Below are 24196 nucleotides of genomic sequence, written 5' to 3'. Positions count from 1 at the left end.
CACAAAAGGAAAAAAAAAAAAAAAACACTGTATTTACTCACTCATATGTGGATTTTAGACATAGAGCAAAGGATTACCACCAGAAAAGCTTAGAAACAAGTAGGACCCTAACAGAGACATACATGGTCCCCTGGAGAAGGGGAAAGGGACAAGATCTTCCAAGCAAATTAGGAGCATGGAGGGAGGGTAGAGACAGTTGGAAGAAAGAAAAGGGAAGAAGAGGAGGAGAGAGGTTGGCATGAGGGAATGGGAAGATTGAAACAGGGAAAGAATAGAGGAGAACAAGAAAAGAGATACTGTAATAGAGGAAGCCATTATGAATTTAAGGAGAAATCTGGCACTAGGGAAATGCCCAGAGATCTACAAGGATGAAACCAACTGACAACTTAAGCAATAGTAGAGAGGCTACCTTTAATGCCCTTCCATTATAATGAACTACTAACCTAGCAGGGAAATTTCTATATTTTTTCTATCCCGGAGTGGAACATAGGACTTTGCATATGCTTAGGCAAAAGCTCCATCAGGGTCTCACATCTTTGGCCCTCCTGTCAGAGCAAATACCAGGGCAGCCCACAATTCAAACTGTGGCATGGCTATTGCTAGATACTTTTAGGTAGGTTAATAGTAAAACTTTGGAGCAAAGAGTAGAGCAAGAAGATTTGAAAACACTGTGGTTTGGCCAGCATAGGAGTGGGCTGACAATCATAAAGAAAAAGAATGTGGTTGCCAAGGAGTTTAATGTCCTAATGTCCTTGCAAAGAAGCACAGGGACAATGGGGACGATGCCTCTAGAGGGACCTGTGGGAAGTGATGACGTCATGGGAGTGTTGACTTCCTTCATGGCCCCATTGATGGGACCATGATTCAGTGACATTATTAGAAGACAAAGTGTAGTTGGAGAAGGTGGGCCACTGGGGGTGAGCCCTTGAAGAACATATCTCATCCCCAACCCTTCTCTTCCTCTCTGACACCTGACTGCAGTGAAGAAAGCAGCTCCACCCCTTTTTGTGTGCTCCATGAAATTCTACCCTGTCAACCTCCCCCCCCCCCGCCCCAGATGAATAGATCCTGATGACCATGGACTGAAACCTGAAACTGTGAACCAGATCAAATCACTGCCCCTTTTGCCTGTTTCTCCCAAGAGCTTGTCACAGGCATGCCAAGTATCACTAACACATTTCTTTTTTTGAAATCTCACTGGTGGCCTCCACCACCGCCTTCATGTTTATCTTCAAAGCAATCCAGGCTGTCCTCGTTATCAATGGAGTCCTATTTGCAAATTCACCTACTTGTCAAATAATATTTGTACATGCAAGTCAATATTCCCAGGATCAGGTGTGAACATGGGCAGATACAGGGTAGGAGAAAAATTAGAGTAATCTAACGCACAGGTCTCTAGCAAAAGGCTAACAAGGTGACATATGGTAAACAAGCATCCTTCCCAGGATTCATTCAATTCCACATTCCCCATATTCCATGCTTTGTATTAGAGACTCGCTGTTTAAGATGCCCCCAGCATAGTGCTAAAGTGCTATTCTCAAGCAAGAAGTCCAAGGGGCTGCTTAGTGTAGGACACTGTGATGCGCACTAGCAGAAATAATACAGGAGCTGTGTGCAGGACATGATTCTCATTTTATTCTAGTCACATATATGTATATATACAAGTGTATATGTCCAATCTGCAGCCCCTGGCCCACACGTGACTGAGCACAGCTACAAATACACCCAACCAAAATTATACATTACTTAAAACATTATGAGATTACTTCCTTTTTTTTTTTTTCAATTAGTTTTGTAACTTGATAGTTCTTGAGCATGGACTTCATTGTAAACATCATCGATGGTGCAATATCAAAGACTGTATGCGCCTGCTGGATGCATCCGAGTACAAAGATCGCCTGGTAAGGGATACAGCAGAACGAGTTCCTGTTTCCTCAGAGGTAACTGCTGTACCCAACCACAGTTTCCAGAGACCTCCTTCAGCACACCAAACCTTACTTTTCAGAAGCTTATGGAGGACAACGTCTGGCTGCCCCAAGTACTCTCCCAATCCTCATCAAGATTTCTTCTCACATTTGCAAATACAAGATGGCAAGAACACTATCCCTTCTTGTCTGTGCTGGTAACTTTCATTCATCCTGTTGTAACTGATCTTCTGGCCGGTGTTCAGTTTGATGGCCCTTTCTGATCCCATCCACCATGCTTTTCCCTTTAGTCTTCAAAGCACAAATCTTGCTTCTTTACTCTTTTTATATATAATTTATTTATTCTTATTTCATATGCATTGCATATATGTCTGTGTGAGGGCATCATATCCCCCTGAAACTGGGGTTACGAGCATTTATGAGCTTTCCATGTGGGTCCTAGGAATTGAACCCCGGGTCCTATGGGAGAGCATCCAGTGCTCTTAACTGCTCTAGCCATCCATCTCTCCAGATCTGCTTCTTGTACTCTTCCCTTCTATTTTCTTTGGACTTACTTTGCCAGTCCTTTTCAAATTCTCAGCTTAGACTACCCTAGCCTGACACTGCTAATGTCCTTCTATAAGAATATAATGCTAAAATTTCCCTTCAAGTCTTATGGTAACAAATCCTGGTGTATAATAGTAGCCACAGGAAACTAAGACACCATCTTATTTTTTGTTGTTTTGTCCACTTTTCCTAAAAAGGCTTCATATTTACTATTTTATTGGCACAATATGAGGTGTGTGTGTGTGTGTGTGTGTGTGCATATTCATATGTGTGCACATGTATGTAGATGCATATGGTGACCAGAAATCCACACCGGAGGGGTGGGGTTTCTCAATACTTACTCTCTCCCTTGTATTTTTGTTTGTTTGTTTGTTTGTTTTGTTTTTTGTTTTTGTTTGGTTGGGTTTTTTGTTTGTTTGTTTGTTTGTTTGAGACAGAGTCTCTCACCAAAGCCAGAGTTGTCAATTCAGCTAGGCTGGCTGGTATCAAGCCCAGTGATTGTCCATCTCTGTCTCCTTAGAACTCAGATGATAGCCTGCCTTCTTAAGGCTGTGCTTGGGATCAAAGCTCAGGTCCTCATACTTGTATAATAAACATTTTAATAACTGATCCATCTCCCAGTCAAAGAGAAATTGTTTTAATAATTTCATTTTTTTATGTCTGGTAAGTTTTATACTGTATTTATGTTCTTTGGTTGGTTAAGAAAAAAAGTCTAAATTTATTTAAAGCAAAAAGTATTCTTTGTACCTCTAATGAATAACAATGGTCATCACCTATCAGCTTCTCCCTGGTCTATCTGGTCTATGTGTTACTGATAAACAACAGTTTAGCTCTACACTAGCCCCTAAAATCAAACATAGCATTTCCTCTATTATCCCTTTTGCTTATTATTCCTATTTCACATCAGATCCTCTATAGGAGAACACTTATTATTTTTTTTTTTTTTTGTCTTAAACTTTTGTCTCCTCTGATCTTTTTTTTTCTATTTGCAACTTTACCAGGATGTAATTCTAATATAATCAGTTGCACACATTTAAAGTCAACCATTCTTTGAATTTAACATGAATATTAAATCACCACAAAATACAGAACAATTTATCAGGACAAAATCTTCACACACAAACACACACACACACACACACACACACACACACACACACACAGACACACTAGTCCCCACAACTCTGGACCCACTTCCTTGCCATGGAATCTTTTATTAATAGAATAATTTTCTAGTCTTACAGCTCTTATTTCCTTCTCTCATTGCAATTATTTGAGGATTACTTTGTGTTGTTGTATATCAACAATTGCTTCTATTTATACTGCATGACATCTTATTGTGTAAATAAAACATGACTTGCAGGTTTATGCCTGCTTCTTGATGGACATTGGGTTGGGTCTAGTGTTTTGGCAATAATATATATGATAAGATTATTCTTATTAAGGCTCCCTGCAACAAATACACACACACACACACACACACTTCTTTTGTATAGAAACACAGTAGAATAGAATAAGTATATATTTAGCTATTTAAGAACCATCTAATTATTTTCCAAAAGGTTTGCCCATTTTATAACTCTAATGGAAGTGTAGTAAATCACATTTTGCAGTAATGAAGTTCAAACTCAAGAGGTAGGTAGTGTATGACTGTGCTACAACCAAGATTCCAATTTAGTGTTTGGTTTGTTTAGTTATTTGTTCATTCATTTTTGAGAAAAGTTTACACACACACACACACACACACACACACACACACACACAGAGAGAGAGAGAGAGGAGAGAGAGAGAGAGAGAGAGAACATATCCAATGGCCCAATGTACTCATAGTTTGGTTTTAGTTTAAATTTTCCTGATAACCAGTTCGGTATACTCTAAAATGGTTTTGGACTGACTGAATGTAATGATTTGTTTCTAAAAAACAAAACACTCCACAGCTGGTAAGACATTAGCCCTCATAGGAAGGTCATGAAAGAACTGTGGCCTGCATCTTAGGCTTCTTCTCTTGAAAGCAAGCTGCCATAGAAAATGCATAGATTTTATTGTTTCATGTATTCCTCTTGTTCCCACCTTGCCCTCCTTCTTCTAGAAATTCAAATGGAATGTATTTCAGAACACGCTAATTGACCTTGCATTGGTTTCCTTCACACATTTCAGTCTCTTACTTGCCCTGTGATGTATTTTAGAGAACTTCTCCGGACCTTTCTTCCAATTTACAATACCCTCTTCATCTGTGTTCCTTTTGCTGTGAGATGGCTGGTTTTTTAATTATGAGAACATGTCTCAAGTTCTGAGGAATTTCAATTTTTCATCCTACATATATCTTCTTTCCTTAAGTGTTTGGCTAACTTATTTCTGCATCTGATCATTCCACCATCTGAAGTTTGGGGTCTGTCTGTGCCCTGACATTCCCTCTCTTTTACTTGTACCACACGCTATTTCCTTCTATTGTAATGTTTAGCTGTGTAGTTGTGGAGCATAGAACTTTGACAGGAAGAATTTTTTCGGGCCTGTATTCGAGATGGCTTATTCTTCAGAAAACTAACTATTTTGCCAGACATCTCAGGTACCAGTGGCTCCTGACCTTCTTGTCATCAGAAGGAAACATTTTAGGAAGATATGAGTCTCACTGCTCAACCTCATCCAACATCCATGAAGAGGAATTGGCCAAATATTTCTAATGTTCCTAACACGAATAGAAGACCTATCTAGAAAAATATGAACATAAGTCTTGATATCTTAAGAAACCAATGTACCCAAATCAGACTCACAGAGTTGTCCGGGTTCTACAATCATAGGGGGTTGGAGCGGAAGGACATTACTTCTCATTTCACCCATGAACTAATAAAGCTAGGATGAAAAGCCCTTAGCTGGGCTAGGTTTGAAGCTTAAGCACTGTTCACTTTATACTGGGAGAAATTCAGGTGTCCTGAAATCCCAGGGTCCGTTCCCAGTCACACTGTTCACACACCCTACCTCTTGTTCTCTGAAATTACCTTTGTAATCTTGGAGAACAAACACCCACAAGAGCTTTCTCCATGGGCTAATAAACCATAGACAAGTATTGTTAGTATATGCCTTAAAGCGAACCTCAGCTTCTATTTTAGGTCACATCTTTGAGTTGCTGCTCATAATTTTTATATGCCATTTGTGCATGTTATCACCCATTGGGAATTTGTTATGTAACTGCACAGTAGATTTATGCTCAATTTATAGGCCTTCCTATTTTAATTAACTGAAGAGGTTAATAGTTTTGTGTGTTTTTATTTTATGGTGCATATTTCGTGTATGCATTATTTATTAGAATCTACATTCTATATCAGAGATGCAAGCCCCAATTACAGCACTATTATTGTAGGAAGGGACAGCTTTCTCTATGGCAATTGTAAATAGCCATAAATCACACTCCATGACAACACTCTGTGAAATGAATTTCGATCTACATATAATTTGTAGTGCCAGATTTATGTGTAATGGGATTAGAATGTGTGGCATCTGTGTTATAATTTGAGGATCAGTGTCAATAGCAGTAAAATTTTGACAATTTTCCATAGGGAAACTAAAACTCAATTAGAACTTTGAAGTAAGGAATGGATGGAAATAGGATTACATATAACAAACTAACAAGGAGAGCAATGCTACTGTCCACAACAAAACAATCTGGCTTTGCTCTCTAGAAGGCTGCCTGTCTTCTAGGAAGTAATAATATCTTGTCTCAGAAGGCCTGAAAATGTTTAGTCTTTTAGATAATAAATTAAAACCATCAAATGATGATTTGTGTTAAAGGCACATTGTAGATTTAGACTGTTGGAAAACAGATAACAGAAGTTCTCTCATGGAAAGTGACATAATACAAAAATAGGGAGAGTCACCATTTGCTGGAATCAAGTATTGACTTAACATTAAATGCCAGCAGAGGCTTGACTCAGATTTTATGTCTTTTGTTACAACCACAATGGTGATGTGTATTTTACTTTTGAGAGACTGGGTCTCACTCCTTCCTAAAAGCTGGCCTGGAACCTAGGGTCCTACTTTGATGTCAGCCTTCTGAGTGCTGAGAGTATAGGCATGTAATACCATGCCCAACTTTCTGGCACTTAATGTGATTAACTCATTGGACAATCTAAGCAACCTGTTCTGGTAACCCAGGTTGGCTTAGTTATCAATACAGTCTAGGACGTGCTGATGGATGAACTATGTTCCACAAGAAACAGCCTGGTTTCAAACAACAATCGGCTTAATCTAGGAACCTTGATGATAGGTATTCATCTCAGGAAGACTCATTCTGGATTCCCTAATGGTCACTTAATCAGATTATCACTATGCACTACATTCCCCGGACAATTCTCAGATGCTTTCTAAATGAAACCCAGTTGACAACTTCTGTTCTATTGTAATAAGGCAGCCATGTCAGTGTACTTGCCTATCGGGAAGAATTGAAGTATTGAAGAATTAGCTTGTGATATGCAAGGGCACCTCCAAGCCATGCTTCCCATTCTCTACATGCATGACAATAGAGGAGAGATGGGCTGCACACATGGGTGGAGAATGGGCAACACGAAAGTCACTAGTTGTGGCTTGTCAAGTGGAAGCAAACTCAGCCTGAAGTTCATGTCACTAGTAAAACATTTGCCTGTGAGCTTCAAGGACAGTCCAGAGTTCCAAGTTCACATCCTAGCTTTGCCACTAAATAACTGTAGGGTATTATACACGATTCTTCACTGTTCCAGACTCACAAGGACTTTTAAGCCTCTGCCTTTTTTTCCTCATTGCATCAAACTAACCTATTTCCCATGTCTCAAAAAAAATATTGTCCACATCAAGACTCACCATGTCCCTCAGCTGTCTAGGTGTGACACAGAGTGACAGGAAGATATCACACTACATAGGACCTTGCCCTGAGGATTTTGCAATCTAACCCACAGATCAAAAGTTTTCAGCATAAGATAGCAGAGATGGGGCTGGAGAGATGGCTCTGAGGTTAAGAGCACAACCACAGGATCCTGGTTCAATTCCCAGCCCTCACATGATAGCTCACAACTGTCTGTAATTCCATTTCCAGGGGATCCAACACCTCACCCAGACACATGCAGACCAAACACCAATATCCATCAAAAATAAAGAGGAATCACGTAATATGATTCATCTCCTGTATCATTGTATGATATTATGCATGGAAAGAAAACTGTATTGTGCGATGCTGAGCGAAATGAATCACTGAGAAGGAGAGTGGTATGATGCTGATGCTGGGAGACAACCCTAACAAAGAAATAAGAAGGGCTATAACTTAGATGATGCTTGAGTTGGGTGTCTAAGATGGACTTGTGAGGGGTGGGGCACAGTGAGGCTTTCCAAAGGGAAGAATGGAATGGAATCAGGAAAATGCGAGTTTGTTTCCTGAAGGGAACAGTAACTTGCATGCATGGAAGAAAACTGATGGCTGACTAGAAAGATGACAGTGAGCCACACCACCAGGTCACCAGCCTTGAAGAGTTAGACTTGATACAGATGGCAGGCAAAGAGTGGGGATTGCTTAAGATGTTTTTGACTACTTACAATGTTTTATTCATTCTTTGAGAATTTCATTTATGTGTTCAATGTATTCTGCTTAAATCCACTCCCTCCTACTCCTCTCAAACCCCACATCTCCTCCCAACTTCATGCTTCTTTGTGTTTTAATAGGCCACTGAGTGTCACCAAGATGCAAATAGGGACATCCACTGGAGCATGGCAACCTACTATGGGGACCCATCCCTATGGAAAACTAACTCTTCCTGAACTAGCAGGTGTCACCTGTCACTAGTTCCTCAGCTAAGGGTGGGGCCACGTGAGCCTGCCCCCATGCGTGCTAGAATGTGGATTACCGTTGTCTTTCACTGGCCTGGTAAAGCAGTCATAACCACTGTGAATGCACAAATGTAACTGTCATGTCTAGAAAACACTGTTTCTCAGCATTCTTCCCTGACTGCTGGCTCTTAGGATCACTCCAAATTGTTCCCTGAGCCTTGACGAGAGGGAGTGTGAAACTAATGTCCCATTTATAGCTGAGCAAGCACTCCCATTTATAGCTGAGCACAACTTAGCCTCTGCACTTTGACCAGCTAGGGTTTGTGTATTAACTGCCATCACTGCAGAAAGACGTTCCTCCCGTGAGGACTGAGAGGCGCACCATCCATGGGGTCAAAGATCAGGATTCAGAGGTAGTTTGAAACCACAAAGAGGAGAACCCATATGTCCAGTTATACTGAACTTGAATCTTCTCTGAAAGCCCGAGAGCCCTTTACTCCTTTTCTTGCTTGTCTGACTGCAATCCTGACCCATCCTTCTTACTCAGTTAGTTGCTTAAGCATCACACCAATACCAGGTCTGTCTCCTCCTTTGTTCCCTGTCTCTTCCCTGCTTGCTGCTTTCAATCCTGGTCATGGACTCCTTATCCTCTGTGCATTAGTGACCCCAGTTCAATCAAAGGTTCGAGTTTATTCTTGCCCTGTGCATTTTACTCTTTGGCCTAAGTCAGTGTCTGCAAGAGAGGTCTCACTCCAGGACAAAGGCATGGTGTGGCAGGGCAGGAGAATGCAAGAGTTCCTCCAGCTTGCATTCTTGCTGAGGCTACTAGTGTAACTAGGATTTTATTCCTTCATATAGAATCTCATGGAAAAGAATCCATTTCTATGCTAGGAATCTGAAGTCAAGATGCTCCTTAGCGGCTGTTAAATTGCGTGCTTGCAGGAAACCTCCCTCTGTTGCTATTGAGCAAGATACCATAGTGTGGCCACCCTTCACTCTAAACATGAACACCTTAGTGTTGCAGTGAAGACTTTGAGTTGGCTAGACTTCTTTGGTGGACTCCCCATTAACAGCTGGCTTCCTGGACATCTCTACTCATATGACCATATCCATCTCAAAAGCAGCTTGTTCAAACTTTAATTTGGCTCATCTCCACCAGATGTGCAAACTCTTCATGCACTGCACCAGTTATTGAGATGGTTGAAACACTTACGAATGCCCATATCTGGAAGCACAGAGCATCTTTCACGCCTTCCTCTTGCACCTGTCTACCTCCCATCAGCTACAATCTTGTACCTTTCTCATGCATTAGAATACCAGTTAAACTTTATAATGCTTTTTCCCTCTAGGAGATAGCTGGTTAGCGTGGTAGCATGTGAAGAAGAAATGCTTACATGGTGGTATGATTTGTTTATTGGGAAAGAGATTTCACATTCAAACGGATTGGCATCTATTGGTAATAGATGTTTTGGGGTGGTGTAGAAACGCTAATATTAAATATATTCTTGGAAATCTGCTTTTGAAGCAATAGAATTATACCTATTGCAACCACACATTTAATTTGGTAACTGTGATGTTACTTCCAGAACCTTCAGGAGCAACATCTGTCGTTGAGTGATAAGGCACACCATTTTGAAGCCTCAAAGTCCTGCAGCAAGGGTGCAATCAGCTGGGGTTTGCCTGTGAGGTTGTTTCCAGGGGTGTTCAGGTACCAGCTAGACAGAGACACAAGTTCTGAGCCCTTTGTCTCCAGAGGCTTCCAAGGGGTTACAACATCCCTTCTGTCAGAGTCTTCCTGATTAAGATGAACATGTCATAAGACTGCCTCTGCTGTGGCTGATACCTCTCTAAGGGTGTTATAGATTGAAGTATGCACCCCTCAAATATGACAAAGTCATATTCACACCACAGAGATCTCAGAAAGAACAGTTTTACAGATGCAGTTAAGTTGAGGTTACACTCATATAGAGGTAATCTGAATCCAAGGACCACAGTGAGCAAAGCTGGGAGCCACAACACACAGAAAAAAAGAAAAAAAGCCATGTGGAGAATAGGGAGAAAGAAATCTGATGTATCTGACCACAGCAGTGTAACCAATGGTTACCAGAAGCTTAAAGAGAAGCTCTTCCACAGAAACTCAGACAAAGCTTTGGGTTTTTGTTTAGTTTTGGTTTGGTTTTTTTTTTTTTTTTTTTTTTTTTTACTTTCTAAAATGAAATAAGTTTTTACCAAGTCTGTGTGCTTTCTTACAGAAATGCTCAGAAAGAAATACAATGGCTCATCCTTGGATGGGGCAGAAATAGTAAGAAAATTCAGGCCTGTAAAAATTCCTCACAGGATGAATGGCAATCTTGTCTATCTCAAATAGCTCGTAGATCTACCTGCTTCTTTGGACCTTCATGCCATCTTCCTGGAGTGTATGGTAGGCTCTGGGATGGCCTCTCTACTCTAGTCTCACGCCAAAAAATGGAAGAAGCTTAACGTCATTGTTATCATATTTACTTAGAGCTACTTGCCTGGACCGTCTTAAGGAGAGAGCATTATGTGTGAAGTAGTCTCGAAGTAAGGAGCCATCCCGCCTTTGCTTTATTTGTCACAGCAGCCCCATGGAACCAGTAACTCCGCACACTTCATACAGGTGCATGAAGATACCAGAGTCCAGAACTACACAGATAGAATCCAATCCCAGACCAACAGCCCAGTCTGTCGTATGTGACAGTTAATACCCACTGCCACTTTAATTAGGTTTAGCCTCATCCTGGAGACAAATCTGTCAGGGAGTTTATAGACTGGGGTAATTGCAGAGTGAGGACCAACTCCAACTGTGAATGGAACCATCCCATAGACTCGGTCCCAGATGGTAAAAAGGAGAGAGTTCAGAGCCAGCATTCACCTCTTTCTTCTTCCCGACCTCAGATGCTGTGTGACCCGACACCTTGTATTCCTGCTGCCAGACCTTCCCTGCCCCGTGATGGATTTCACCCTCAACTGTGAGTCACCCGAACTCTTCCTTCCTTACGTTGCTTTTCTGGAATATTGTCACAGCAACAGGAAACCTTATTAATGTCCTCTAATATTCTTTGAGGGAGTCACAGGTCGGTGCTCAAAGAGCCAAACAGAATCCCTAAAACACAGCACCTATCTTCAAAGAATCCTTCAAATCCTTGAGATTAGAGACCCCTCCACTCACCCCCTCTGGAGACAGGATCTCATGTATCCTATGCTGGCCTCTAATTTGCTGTGCAGTTTAAGATTGCCTTTCTCATCCTCCTGCCTATACCTCTCAAGTGCTGAGGTCGCAGATGCTTGTCACCATACCTGAAGTATGTGGCCCTGGGGCCTAAAGGCTAGACTTCTTGTGTGCTAAGCAAGCACTGTGGCCACGGAGCCCCAGTCCCCATCCTCATTTCCCAGTAGAGACACCGAATCTGAAGTTTGTTTGTCTGATGAGAATCAAATTGTACCTCTGAAACACTGCTACATTGCTTTTGCCCAGAAACCACGGCTTAATCCTGTCTTGGCCTCTGCCAGCCCAAGCTCCTGAGCCCTCAGCCACTGGAGAGCAGTGTTATTGGTGTGATCCAAGGCTACAGTTTATTCGATGGCCAAACAGTATGCTATTATAAACTTTCCCAAGAGTACATGAGAGTTAATGTTTACAAAGTGCTCCAAGAGACAGTGATGAAAGATGTTAAAACAGCATTGATGGAGTGCATGCTCCTGCAGGCCCACATCTCAGGCAGGCTTGATGGATATGTGTCTGTCTTGCTCAGTAGGTGCACTCTTCCCTTCAGATGAATTGAGCTCATTAATTAGGCTCCTGCCTGCAGTTTATTGTGGAGGATGCTCCATTGTTACTGTAATTAGGACCCCAAGCCAACACTTGACTATTTCACTACAAACATACAGGAGAAGGGGCTTGTCCCCTTGAAGCTGCTGTGCTCAGAGATGCTAAATTCAAGCCCATTATCTTGCCTAGTCAGGCAGCCAAGTTGCTAATCAGATGAGGAGATCCATTGATTTCCGCGCTTTTAGATAACTCCCATGTAAGCACAGTAGTGACTAATGCATTGCCTAACAGTGCTTCCTATTTCCAGACATTAGCACCATCCACACCCACAATGTCTCTCTTCGACACAGCCAGCCTATAGCAAACAAACAAATAAACAAAACAAAAAATTAACAAACTCAAGCTCCTTTATTCATTTGCTGCCAAGAAGTTACTGCATTAGCCAGAGAACCTGCAGTACCTTCAAGGTAGTTCCCCAGTCAGACAAGGGAACATCAATAAGTTCCAAATTCAGATGCCAAGGACTGACATCAGAAATTCTTTCATTTAGTTTGAGGTGGGTGGCAGACATCATCAGTCTCTCTCTCTCTCTCTCTCTCTCTCTCTCTCTCTCTCTCTCTCTCTTTCTCTCTTCCTCTCTCCCTCCCCCCTTCCTAATTTTCCTATAATAGCAATATTAGACAACGGTTTTCTTTACAGGAAAATTAAGTACCCACACCCAAATACCACACAGAAGCCTTTTTGTAGACACCCTGAGGGATACAAACGAGCAGACAATCCTAAGGACTCAGTTTTAATGTAGCCATTAGACAGTTCCCATATAGTTGGAGTCCAACAGCCCTTGTAAAAATGTCTGATTAAACCAGGGCTCAGCATTTATATTTTTCTCAATACCTTTCCTTAATGTAGCAGCACACGTGAACACATGAACACACGATTGGCGCTTAGCCCCTGGCAGCTGTCTGTGCTCACCACCGCCATTGAGAACTGTGCCTTCAGACTGCATAATGAATGGTCTTATCGGTTATTACAGGGCTTGGCGGGCTCACTTCCTTGTTAGGTTAAAGGGAATATAAATAGAGATAATATGTGCAGTGTCCACTTAGAGCGCTTTTGAAACTTCAGGGCAATTACCATCTTACTTCTAAAAAGAAGCTATTTGAATATTTTCTAGAATTAGTAGTCAGGCAGGAAGTATAATTAAGAATGAAGACAGCAATCCATGTGACCAAGGACAGAAAAACTGAAATATCATTTTTCAGTGCCTTAAGAGGGGCAGTAATTTAACGGAGTCCTTAGGGTCCGTAATCATTCATTTACTCCCTACACAAATATTGATGAAGCACCTCACACGTAGGTTCTAGGTTCTGGGGACCAAGTAAAACATGAGCTGACACTCTGACAGCTCGTTAGAGTAGAGAGCCTTCCACTTCTTATCACTGTCAACACCGCTAAGAACACTTCACTAATTTTGGAAATGTGAACTATTACAAAATCAAAACCCTTAGGTTATTAAGGACGCTCATCATCTACATACTAAGATTAAAATTAGAAAACCTGGAGTGCCAGGACCCAGGAGCTGGGTGGCCCAGAGCCCTAGGACAGAATGAAACACGACAGGAAAGAGATATGTCAATGTAGTGATACCTAATGACATTATGCTACACTCATAGACGGGTACCTAGCCCAGTTGTCATCAGAAAGGCTTCATCCAGCAACTGGTGGAAGCATATTCAGGGACATTAGACAGAGCTCAGAGAATACTGCTGAAGAGAGGGAGGAAGGATTGTAGGAGCCAGAAGGGTCAAGGACATCACAAGAAAACTCACAGAATCAACTCACCTGGGCTCCTGGGGGCTCATGGAGACTGAACCAACAACCAGTAAGTCTGCATGGGACTGAGCTAGGCCCTCTGCATAGATGTGACAGTTGTGCAGCTTAATCTATTATACGTGGCACTCCTAACTGTGGGAGCAGGGGTGTCTCTGACTCTTTTAGTGACATTTGGGACCTTATTCTTCACACTGGATTGCCCAGCCCACCCTTAATACCAGACAAGGTGCTTAGTCTTGCTACAACTTGATATGCCATGTTTTGTCAACTTCCACAGGAAGCCTGACCTTTTCTCAGTAGAAACTGAGGAGGAGTGAATGGGGTTACTTACAGAGGGAGGTGCTGAGGGGAAGCTGGGAGGAGAAGGGGGAGGGGAAACAGCAAACAGGATGTACAATTCAACAAAGAGAAAGAAAACCCGAGGAGCTGGAGACACGACTCCGGGTTCAGAACATTAGGCTCAGTTTCTAGCGCCCATATGTCAGCTCACACCTCTCTGCAACTCCAAGGGACCCGATGTCCTCATCTGGACTCCGTGGCTACCAGGCACAACATGGTATACATGCATACATGTAGGCAAAACCCTCACGCACATGAAATTAAAACAAGTACTTTTTTTTTTTAAATAAACAAATAAAATCTCCCAAAATCACTATGACATTTGTGGTAATTAATTGTTGATTAATTAAATGCTGATCAATTAATTGTGGAACTTTGACTTTAGGAAAATTTTGATATTGGCTGATTGATGAGCTACAAGAGGTAAAATATTAAAGTGTATATAATTGATCAGAGAAGTCAAGAAAACGAAATGTAATTCCCTTGATGAGGTTACCATCTTATGAAAGGTATGTGAGGCCTATTTGAGTTGAAAGACAGCCTGTTTATTTTAGATATGTATGAGGCAAACTGGGATCTTTTGTTAGTGAAAGGCACTGACGCCGACCAGTTAGCTTCTGCTCTATAACAAGTCTCCCTTAAGATAAACAGCTCAAAACACCCACCATTCAACTTACTGCACAATTTTTCCCATCTGTGGAGATTCCCTTCAGGTGTGGTTTATTCAATTCCTGGTGGACAGCCTTCTTCCCATGACTAATTTTCTGCTCATGAATTGACCAATATTTTCCATTGTGATGGATCCTGTCTGCTCTAGGGGGCTGCTCATATTTCGAAGATCAACCTGAGTTGTAGATTGGGGTTCCAAGAAAGAGGAAGAGACTAGGAATCACAATGCCAATTATTTTTCCAAGTCTTAGATTCAGTTGCATTTGCTACTGTGGTTCTGGGGATTGAACCTGGGGCCTCATGCATCTGAGTGAGGCAATCACCCCACCAGCAAGTTACACCCCAACCCTGCTGTCTCCCTGACAACAGCAATTCTCAAGGCTTGAATAAAGGGAACCATAGAGGGGCAGAGAGACATGCTGTGGCTGTCTATACAAACAATCTACCCCAGGACCCCTTTGCTAGGGCACAGAGCCGGGAATTTGGGGTTAGTCTTAAACCCATGTTTGTTTTCCGAAGAAAGGGAATTCAGAAAGTACTCTGTGGTCCTTTAAGACCATCTCCTAGCAACAGAAAGGTAGCAGCACCTCTCCCCTCCAGCAGGCAAACCTCTGGCTTGTGTAATTGAACTTTCACGTGTCCAGCCATTCTGCTGGAAAAACTATCAATTAAAAGAGATCAAACCATACAGGCCAAACTAAGTCAGTGAAAGCCTTTGCAAACGGTACACTAATGAGATTTTCATTGGGTGAAGAGATTCGGGCCTTTCAGCTCATAATTTAAAGAGCTCTGTTCTGTTGGCATTCACAGGGTCTCACAAAGAGCCCGCCCTAAAACTCCCATTTGACTCAGACCTGTCTGAGCATCAAAGATAAACATTACAGCAGAAACAGAGCGGAAACTGTGAGGAAATAAAGAACTGTCTACAGTTCCTCCCGGACTTATTTTTTTTATTCCTCCTTCTCTCCTCCGGGACCCTCCTCACCTAGTCTTCCACAACTGCCGTCCATTGTACTTTGGAAATGTCCCTCATTCCCTGTGTTTTCAACGTCCCAGCTCTGCTCCTTCCAGGGCTCCTAATTGTTCTTTCTGAGCACACTGTCCCCATCCAGTCTGCCCTTCACACACTGAGCCAATTTCTTCATGAGAAGACGGGTCCTTGCCCCACTCCACTCTGCTCAATAGTTACGGCGATGACCACGCCTTCATTCAGAAAAGCTCAGACTCCTCTGTCTAGCACCCGAGACCTTGGGATATGACCTAAGTTTTTGGGTTTTGTTTTGTTGTTTTGTTTTTGACAAGTTTCGTCTCAATTTTCTACCCAGCAGTTCTAGCCACGCTTAAATTTCTTGCCCTCTGCAAACACACTCTAAACCTAGTTGTCTTTATTAGAGGTTTTTCAAATTCACCATGTTGAATAGCATGTTACCTAAAGTAAATTCAAATGCGAGCTCCACCAGCAAGACCTGCTTTATTTCTGTCTTGGTAGAAGCAGACTAGCTTTTAGTGGCGGCTCTGTAGACACATAATAAATACAGGAGATGTAAATAATGAGATGGATGTTAATAGGGCACAGCTTTGGAGAGAACTGGAGTTGGGTTGCAGGGCTGCAGCTCCCTAGCTATGTTAGCTCAGATAAATCACTTACCCTGTCTGAATCAAAGCTTGTGTTTGCATGGGAAAAATAAGATGTCCATTAGTTTGTGGAAGTTGAATCATGGTGTATTTATTATAAGCCTGCTATATAGTTAATAGTTGTAATTAACTTACTTTTTAAAATATTTGACTTGATAAAAAAATTAAAATTTTAAAAAAAAATCATATTTGATATGTTAATTTTGTATATTTCCTAGAACCTTTATCCATTGTAAAGTCTTTTGGAGGACAAAATTTCTTTTCTGTGTTGTTTGTTTGTTTGGTTTTGGTGTTTTGAAACAGGGTTTCTCTGAGTAGCCATGGCTGACCTGGAACTTCTCTATAGACAGGGCTGGCCTCGAACTCACAGATCTGCCTCCTCAGTGCTGGGATTAAAGGTGTGTGTGTCACTATTGCCCTTGGAGGACAGGATTTCTATAACTCCCCAGTGCTCCTTCCAACTACTCATGTGCAAAACAGTTAAAATTTTTTTAAGGTTTCATTTATCTTAATTCTATGCATATGTGTTTTGCCTGCATGTATGCACATGAATCCCATGTGTTCCTGCTGCCTGCAGAATCAGAAAAGCGCACTGGATCCTTTGGAACCAGAGTTAGAACAGCTGGAAACTGCCATGTGGTACCACAAACCAAACCTGGGTCTTCTGGGAAAGAGGCCTATGCTTTTAACCACTGAGCTATCTCTCAACTTCTCAAAAACACTTCAAATGAAAAACAAAAACAGGCTTTCTTAAAAATCAAACTCCCTTTGCTTCCCTAAGCAGTCTATCTGAAACGGTCCCAGGCCTCTGTCCCAGCCTCATTTCACAGGATACTTAATTCTAATCTGTAACGACAACGCATACAGGTTGCTTTGTGATATGTTCAATAGTTTGTTTGCCCACCAAAGCATGCATTCAAGAAAACAGGGTTCTTCTATATATTTCAATTATTGTGAACTTCCAGCACTTACAATTTTTTACTCATAACGGGTAGTAAACAACTATTGAATGGATGGGTGGGTGGGTGGATGGATGGAAGATAGATAGATACATGAACAGATGAATTTTCCACCCTTGAATTTTATCTCTGTTTCACTCCACGTAGGCTACTGTAAAAAATAATAAATACTAGGTAATTTATAAATAGTAAAAAATACATTTCAAGGTTCTGAAAACTGTGAAGCCCCAGATAATGCATGGGCATTATGGGTATCTAGTGAGGCCCACACACTGCTTTCAGAGTGACACCTTATTGTTGCAAACGCACATGGCAGAAGGCCAAAGAGCCGAAGGGACTGGCGTACTCTGAGGCCTGCTTTGTAATGGTATTAATCCCTTTTAATCATTCTTAAAGGCTCTACATTTTAGTACTGTCACACTGGCAGTTAAGTTTCAATACAGGAATTCAGAGAATACATTCAGACCACTGCAATCCCTAGAGAAAATAGCATCACTGACTGCTCCCCAGAGCAAGGGTTACACAGGACAAGTAAGATTCCAGAAAACCGGGTGTGTGATTATTGCTGATGAAATGGAGACTGTGATGAGAGATGTGCAGTAGCTGTGTCTGATGCGTAACCAGGTTCCTTCCGTCCTCCCTCCCTCTCTTCCTACCCTCCTTCCTTCCCCCCTCCCTTCCTTCATTCCCCTTCCCTCCTTCCTTCATTCATTCCTCCTTCCTTCCTTCCCTTCCTTCATTCCCCTTCCCTCCTTCCTTCATTCATTCCTCCTTCCTTCCCCCTCCCTTCCTTCATTCCCCTTCCCTCCTTCCTTCATTCATTCCTCCTTCCTTCCCCCCTCCCTTCCTTCATTCCCCTTCCCTCCTTCCTTCATTCATTCCTCCTTCCTTCCCCCCTCCCTTCCTTCATTCCCCTTCCCTCCTTCCTTCATTCATTCCTCCTTCCTTCCCCCTCCCTTCCTTCATTCCCTTCCCTCCTTCCTTCATTCATTCCTCCTTCCTTCCTTCCCTTCCTTCATTCCCCTTCCCTCCTTCCTTCATTCATTCCTCCTTCCTTCCTCCCCCTTCCTTCATTCCCCTTCCCTCCTTCCTTCATTCATTCCTCCTTCCTTCCTCTCCCTTCCTTCATTCCCCTTCCCTCCTTCCTTCATTCATTCCCCTCCTTCCTTCCCCCTCCCTTCCTTCATTCCCCTTCCCTCCTTCCTTCATTCATTCCTCCTTCCTTCCCCCCTCCTCCCTTCCTTCATTCCCCTTCCCTCCTTCCTTCATTCATTCCTCCTTCCTTCCCCCCTCCCTTCCTTCATTCCCCTTCCCTCCTTCCTTCATTCATTCCTCCTTCCTTCCCCCCTCCCTTCCTTCATTCCCCTTCCCTCCTTCCTTCATTCATTCCTCCTTCCTTCCTCCCTTCCTTCATTCCCCTTCCCTCCTTCCTTCATTCATTCCTCCTTCCTTCCTTCCCTTCCTTCATTCCCCTTCCCTCCTTCCTTCATTCATTCCTCCTTCCTTCCTCCCTTCCTTCATTCATTCCCCTTCCCTCCTTCCTTCATTCATTCCTCCTTCCTTCCCCCCTCCCTTCCTTCATTCCCCTTCCCTCCTTCCTTCATTCATTCCTCCCCCTCCCTTCCTTCCCCCTCCCTTCCTTCATTCCCCTTCCCCCTCCTTCCTTCATTCATTCCTCCTTCCTTCCCCCTTCCTCCCCCCTCCCTTCCTTCATTCCCCTTCCCTCCTTCCTTCATTCATTCCTCCTTCCTTCCTCCCTTCCTTCATTCATTCCCCTTCCCTCCTTCCTTCATTCATTCCTCCTTCCTTCCTCCCTCCCTTCATTCATTCCCCTTCCCTCCTTCCTTCATTCATTCCTCCTTCCTTCCCCCCTCCCTTCCTTCATTCCCCTTCCCTCCTTCCTTCATTCATTCCTCCTTCCTTCCCCCCTCCCTTCCTTCATTCCCCTTCCCTCCTTCCTTCATTCATTCCTCCTTCCTTCCTCCCTTCCTTCATTCCCTTCCCTCCTTCCTTCATTCATTCCTCCTTCCTTCCTTCCTTCATTCATTCCTCCTTCCTTCCTTCCTTCATTCCTCCTTCCTTCCTTCCTCCATTCATTCCTTCCTTCCATCATGCGCCCCCTTCCTTCCTTCATTCATTCCTCTTCTTACCCTCCTTCCTTCCTTCCTATCATTCATTCCCCCTTCCTTCCCTCCTTCCTTCCTTCATTCATTCCCCTTCCCACCCTCCTTCCTTCCTTCCTTCCTGTTTGTTTGTTTGTTTGTTTGTTTGTTTTAGCCTTGCCTTCAGGGCCTATAAGAGCTCCAAGCTTCCCTGCAGTTAGTCATAAACCAGAACAGAGGAAGATCATGTCCCTTCTTGACCAACCCTTTTAATGGTCAGTCTGAGAAACAGCTTGCCCTGACCTGTCCACTAAATGGTTCAGTATGGCTGGCCTGGATCATGGGATGCTTCACAGAGACTAGTTGACTAAGGATCTAGTCACCTAGACCTGCAAACAGCTCTGCAAAAGTCTGCAAAAGTGAGAAATAAACACGGTGTCCAGCCATAACACTCGGGGGTTGATTAGTACAACAGCCTAGTCATCCTGAGTAGCTCAAACTGCATGTGATATTATGAAGAACAGAAGGAAGACAGGGTAGGTTTCACATTTCCAAACAAATCTTATCAATACAAAACAGGCTGCTTACCTGAACCGACAAGTCAGTCACTGGGAGTACTCATTAGTTTATTTGCAATGATCACGACATGACCTCCAATCTCCATCAACCTCTTTCGTGATAAGGGAATCTACCATCCTTTACTGAGGCAGACAAACTTTCTGCGTGATATGTTGTTTACCAAATCTATGCAAATGACAAACACACATGATTCAGATCCACATGTGTTTCCATGAACACAGAACTGTGTAAATCAAGAGCTGCCTATTATTCGACCTTTTCAAAGAGTATTGTAATTTTTGTCTTGTTTATTGAGGTTTTCTTCTACAAAGTTGTTTTATTATTGTTGTTGTTTGTTATGATTCAAGTCCTGATGATTTATTTGTTATTCTTAAGGATTTATATTTCATTAGACTCGGACTTAGAAATGGAAAGACACTGTCAGTGTCCGGGAAGGAGTGAGTTTCCACAAGTCCACCACACTCTATCCTCTAAACACAGAAATATATGTCCAGAAGGCCACATGTGACTCATGACCACCTATAAGGAGGCCCTTGGCTGCATTAACATGGTGTTCTAACCATCTGAACCCATGAGTTATCTTTGTTCATAAAGACCTCTTCAATACATTACTGATACTAAGGCAACCCATGCTTGATATGAGGGGCAGTTTATGCATTTGAGGTTCTTAGATGCTAGCTATTTAGTAGCTAGGTCTGATATAAAGAGAATGCAAAAATTTTTGTTTCAGAAACATCTGAAACTTTCCACCATGTTTATATTATTTTCTAAGAGTTCATGTGAAATAAGGACCAGCAATGGTATAGAGATGATGTCACAGGAAATGCACATCTGACAAGGGAGGGGAACTCTAGAGAGGAGGTGAGAGAAAGCAACCTCAAGGGCTGGGGATGTGGCTCACTTGTTCGAATGTTTACTCAGAGCTCTGCACTCAATGCCCAGTACCACATAAAACTGAGCATGGTGGTGCACACTTACAGTCCCAGCACTGGGGAGCCAGAGGAAGCAAGAAGGAATGGAAGTTCTAGGCCATCACTGGCTGCATGAGGTGGGAGGTGTAAGGAAAGGTAAAGCACACTTACATCTGACCTAGGGGATCCAAGTATCCACAGAGACCACTTTGGGGACACCAGTGAGTGTGACTAACAGTAGGACAGTTTCCCAGCCAACTTCCTGTTGCTGTAATGACCACTAAGAACAAAAGCAGGCTAGGGAGAAAGGACTTTCTCTTGGCTTTCACTTTCAGGAAACAGTCCTCACTGAGAGGACCAAGGGTAGGAGCTCAAGGCGAGACCGGAAGCAGAGACCATGGGGCAGCACTGCTCACTAACTGGCCAGCTTCCCGTACTTTACAAAGCTTGCTTTCTTAGACCACCTGGGACCACCTTCCCAGACATGGCACTGCCCAGCGTGTGTTGGGGCCGCCTACATCAGTGACTAAGAAAATGCCCCACAAACATTCTTACTTTAAGGTTCTTTCTTTCTAGCAGACTCCAGTTGATGTCAGGTTGACAGAAAACAGCCAACACAATCGACCTTTACTCAACTTGACACATGAAAACATAGATATTAAAGCACAGTGTTTCCTCCATTGTGTCACCCCAGAAGTTCATGACAATAACACACTATAAAACATACTATAAATGTAAAAGTCTCTTTTTAAAAAACATCAATCACTTAAAAATTCAAAATCTCTTTAAAATACCCAACATCTCTTTCAAAGTTCCAAGTCCCTTCAAGCCCCATGTGGGCTCCCGTACAATAAAAAAAACTTTTTTTTAAAAAAGTTAGATATTAATGCTTTGACTCCAAAATTTAAGTTGAAGGACACGTTACTGGGGAAAAGGATTTCTATTTTTGTTTCCACAGAAAATGAAAAGATGTGGATTCCTTCCAGACTAATGTGGTTTGATCACGCCAGACCGCCTGAAACAGAGTATAAGGTGATCCTACATTCAAAACAGCTGGACAAAGCAGCCCTACAGACTACAGCCAGGATTTCTGAATCTTCTTCAAATCCCCCATGACAGCGCCCCGTACCAGCAGGAAGTAGTTAGGAAAGAACGACGCCCAAATTCCCAAATATTGTGTATAAATGTTTGTTACCATTTAATTGGGCTTTGTTATATAAAATAAAATAATAAAATTAAAAAAATGTAAAAAAAAAAAAAAGTTAGATATTTTCTTACTGTGTAAGGGAAGAACCAGAGCACAGTTACAATCAAATCAAAACAAAATCAGTACCCATCTATGGAAATTACATCCTGTAGATCGATGTCTGGCATCTAGGACACACATACAATCTTCTGGGCTCCAAAGGGCCCACCTCCCCAGCTTTAGCCATATTTAACACACTTAGCAGTGTGTAGGCATGGGTCAGCTCTGCTCTACAGCTGCTACTTAGTAACCCCAATGGTCCCAGCATCTCCAATAATCTGGAGTTTCTACCACAGCTAGGGCTGCACCTGCACCCATGGCCTCTCCTGACCTCTCTGCAGGGTAACTCCAATCCTGGCATACAATGATAAACCTCATTTGCTCTCTGTGACCCCTTCATGCCTTGTGGAACACACATTGCAAGCATGGCTGCCAGCTTGATGTGCAGCCTTAGCTCCTGATTGGACCATGGCTTCTGTGTACTGACCCCAAGGAAATACTTTACAGCAGGTTATTAGCTCAATGATGCCGGTCCCTTATTAATCAGAGCGGATTTTCCAGCTCCAACAAACCAATGTCCATTGTTACAGTAATGCAGAACACTCCACATCTTTGTTTTGTTTATAACAGCCCCAATAGAGCCTTTTCTCTACAAGTTCACAAACCAGGCTTCTGTCATCTACTTCTTTCTCCACATTCTTATCGTCTAAGTTTCTATAAAAGCTCATTAAGTGCAGAAAATTCTTATGTTTTCGGTTATGAGCCTAGCCTTTAACAGCTGAGCTATCCCTGCAGCCCAAGTGCAAAACACTAAACCGCATTTTCTAGACCAAAGCTCCAAAATCTTTCCACGGTTCTTTTCCAAAACCACACATTTAGGTTCACCATGTTCCTGATATTAATTCCGTTCTCAGCAACTTTCCATTCTTGTGATAAAACACCGAGCAAAGCCAACTTGAAAAAGAAAGGGTTTGGTGAGCTAGCAGTTGCAGCCCATCACTGGGGGAAGCTAAGGCATGAACTCTAGAGAAGACTGTGGAGGAATGTTGCTTATTGGCTTGTTTGGGCTGCTCTCTATTAGCTGCATCAACCACTTGCCCAGGGGCAGCGCTGCCCACAGTGGGATGGGCCATTTAAGGAAATGCCACCACAGATGTGCCCACAGACAAATGTAACAGAGGCAATTCCTCAAGAGAGGTTCCTTCATCCAAGATGCCTCTAGTCACAATAACAAACACAATAATATTAATTCCACACACCCAGCATAGAAGTGGTAGCCTTGGCCTATCTATGGCATCACAGTGAGGGACCTGTTAACTATTACATTGATGTTCTGGTTTGGTTTGGTTTAAGCTAAAAATATAGATATTCATGGGAAACAATCAGCATTCTATGTTGGCCAGTTAGACAGATATCTGGGTGAATTTCTCTGCAGCTCCAACTCAGGGTTCCAAGGCAGCAAGCTTGAACAAAATTCTTTCTTTTCCTCCTTCACCCAATCTTTTGCATGTCAAATGACTGTTTTTCTGCACCTGGAGTATCTTTATGCCTAGGGAAACTGATATTAGATACAGTGCACTTACTTTGCATAATTCCTTAATTTGGAAGAGGAAGTTTCAGATATGTGTTTCCGTCTCTGACCCGGAATGATTTGGCTCTGTCAACAGAAATCAGGCTTCAGCCCCTGGCAGGCCCAGAAGAGCTGCTTGAAGGGGACTGGCCTTGATTAATTAAACTGTTTGCTGAGAGCAAACGGCAGAGTTTTCAGTGGCAACCCATACCTTTTCACACCTCTGGGAAATCTCTGGTCTAAGTTTACAAAACTGTTACTGTGGGAAAGCCTTCCTCCCTGGTAACATCTTACTTTGTCATGTG

Source organism: Phodopus roborovskii, unplaced genomic scaffold, assembly GCF_943737965.1.
Source record: "Phodopus roborovskii unplaced genomic scaffold, PHOROB, whole genome shotgun sequence".
Taxonomy (NCBI): Eukaryota; Metazoa; Chordata; class Mammalia; order Rodentia; family Cricetidae; genus Phodopus; species Phodopus roborovskii.
Note: the sequence above shows the minus strand (reverse complement) of the source record.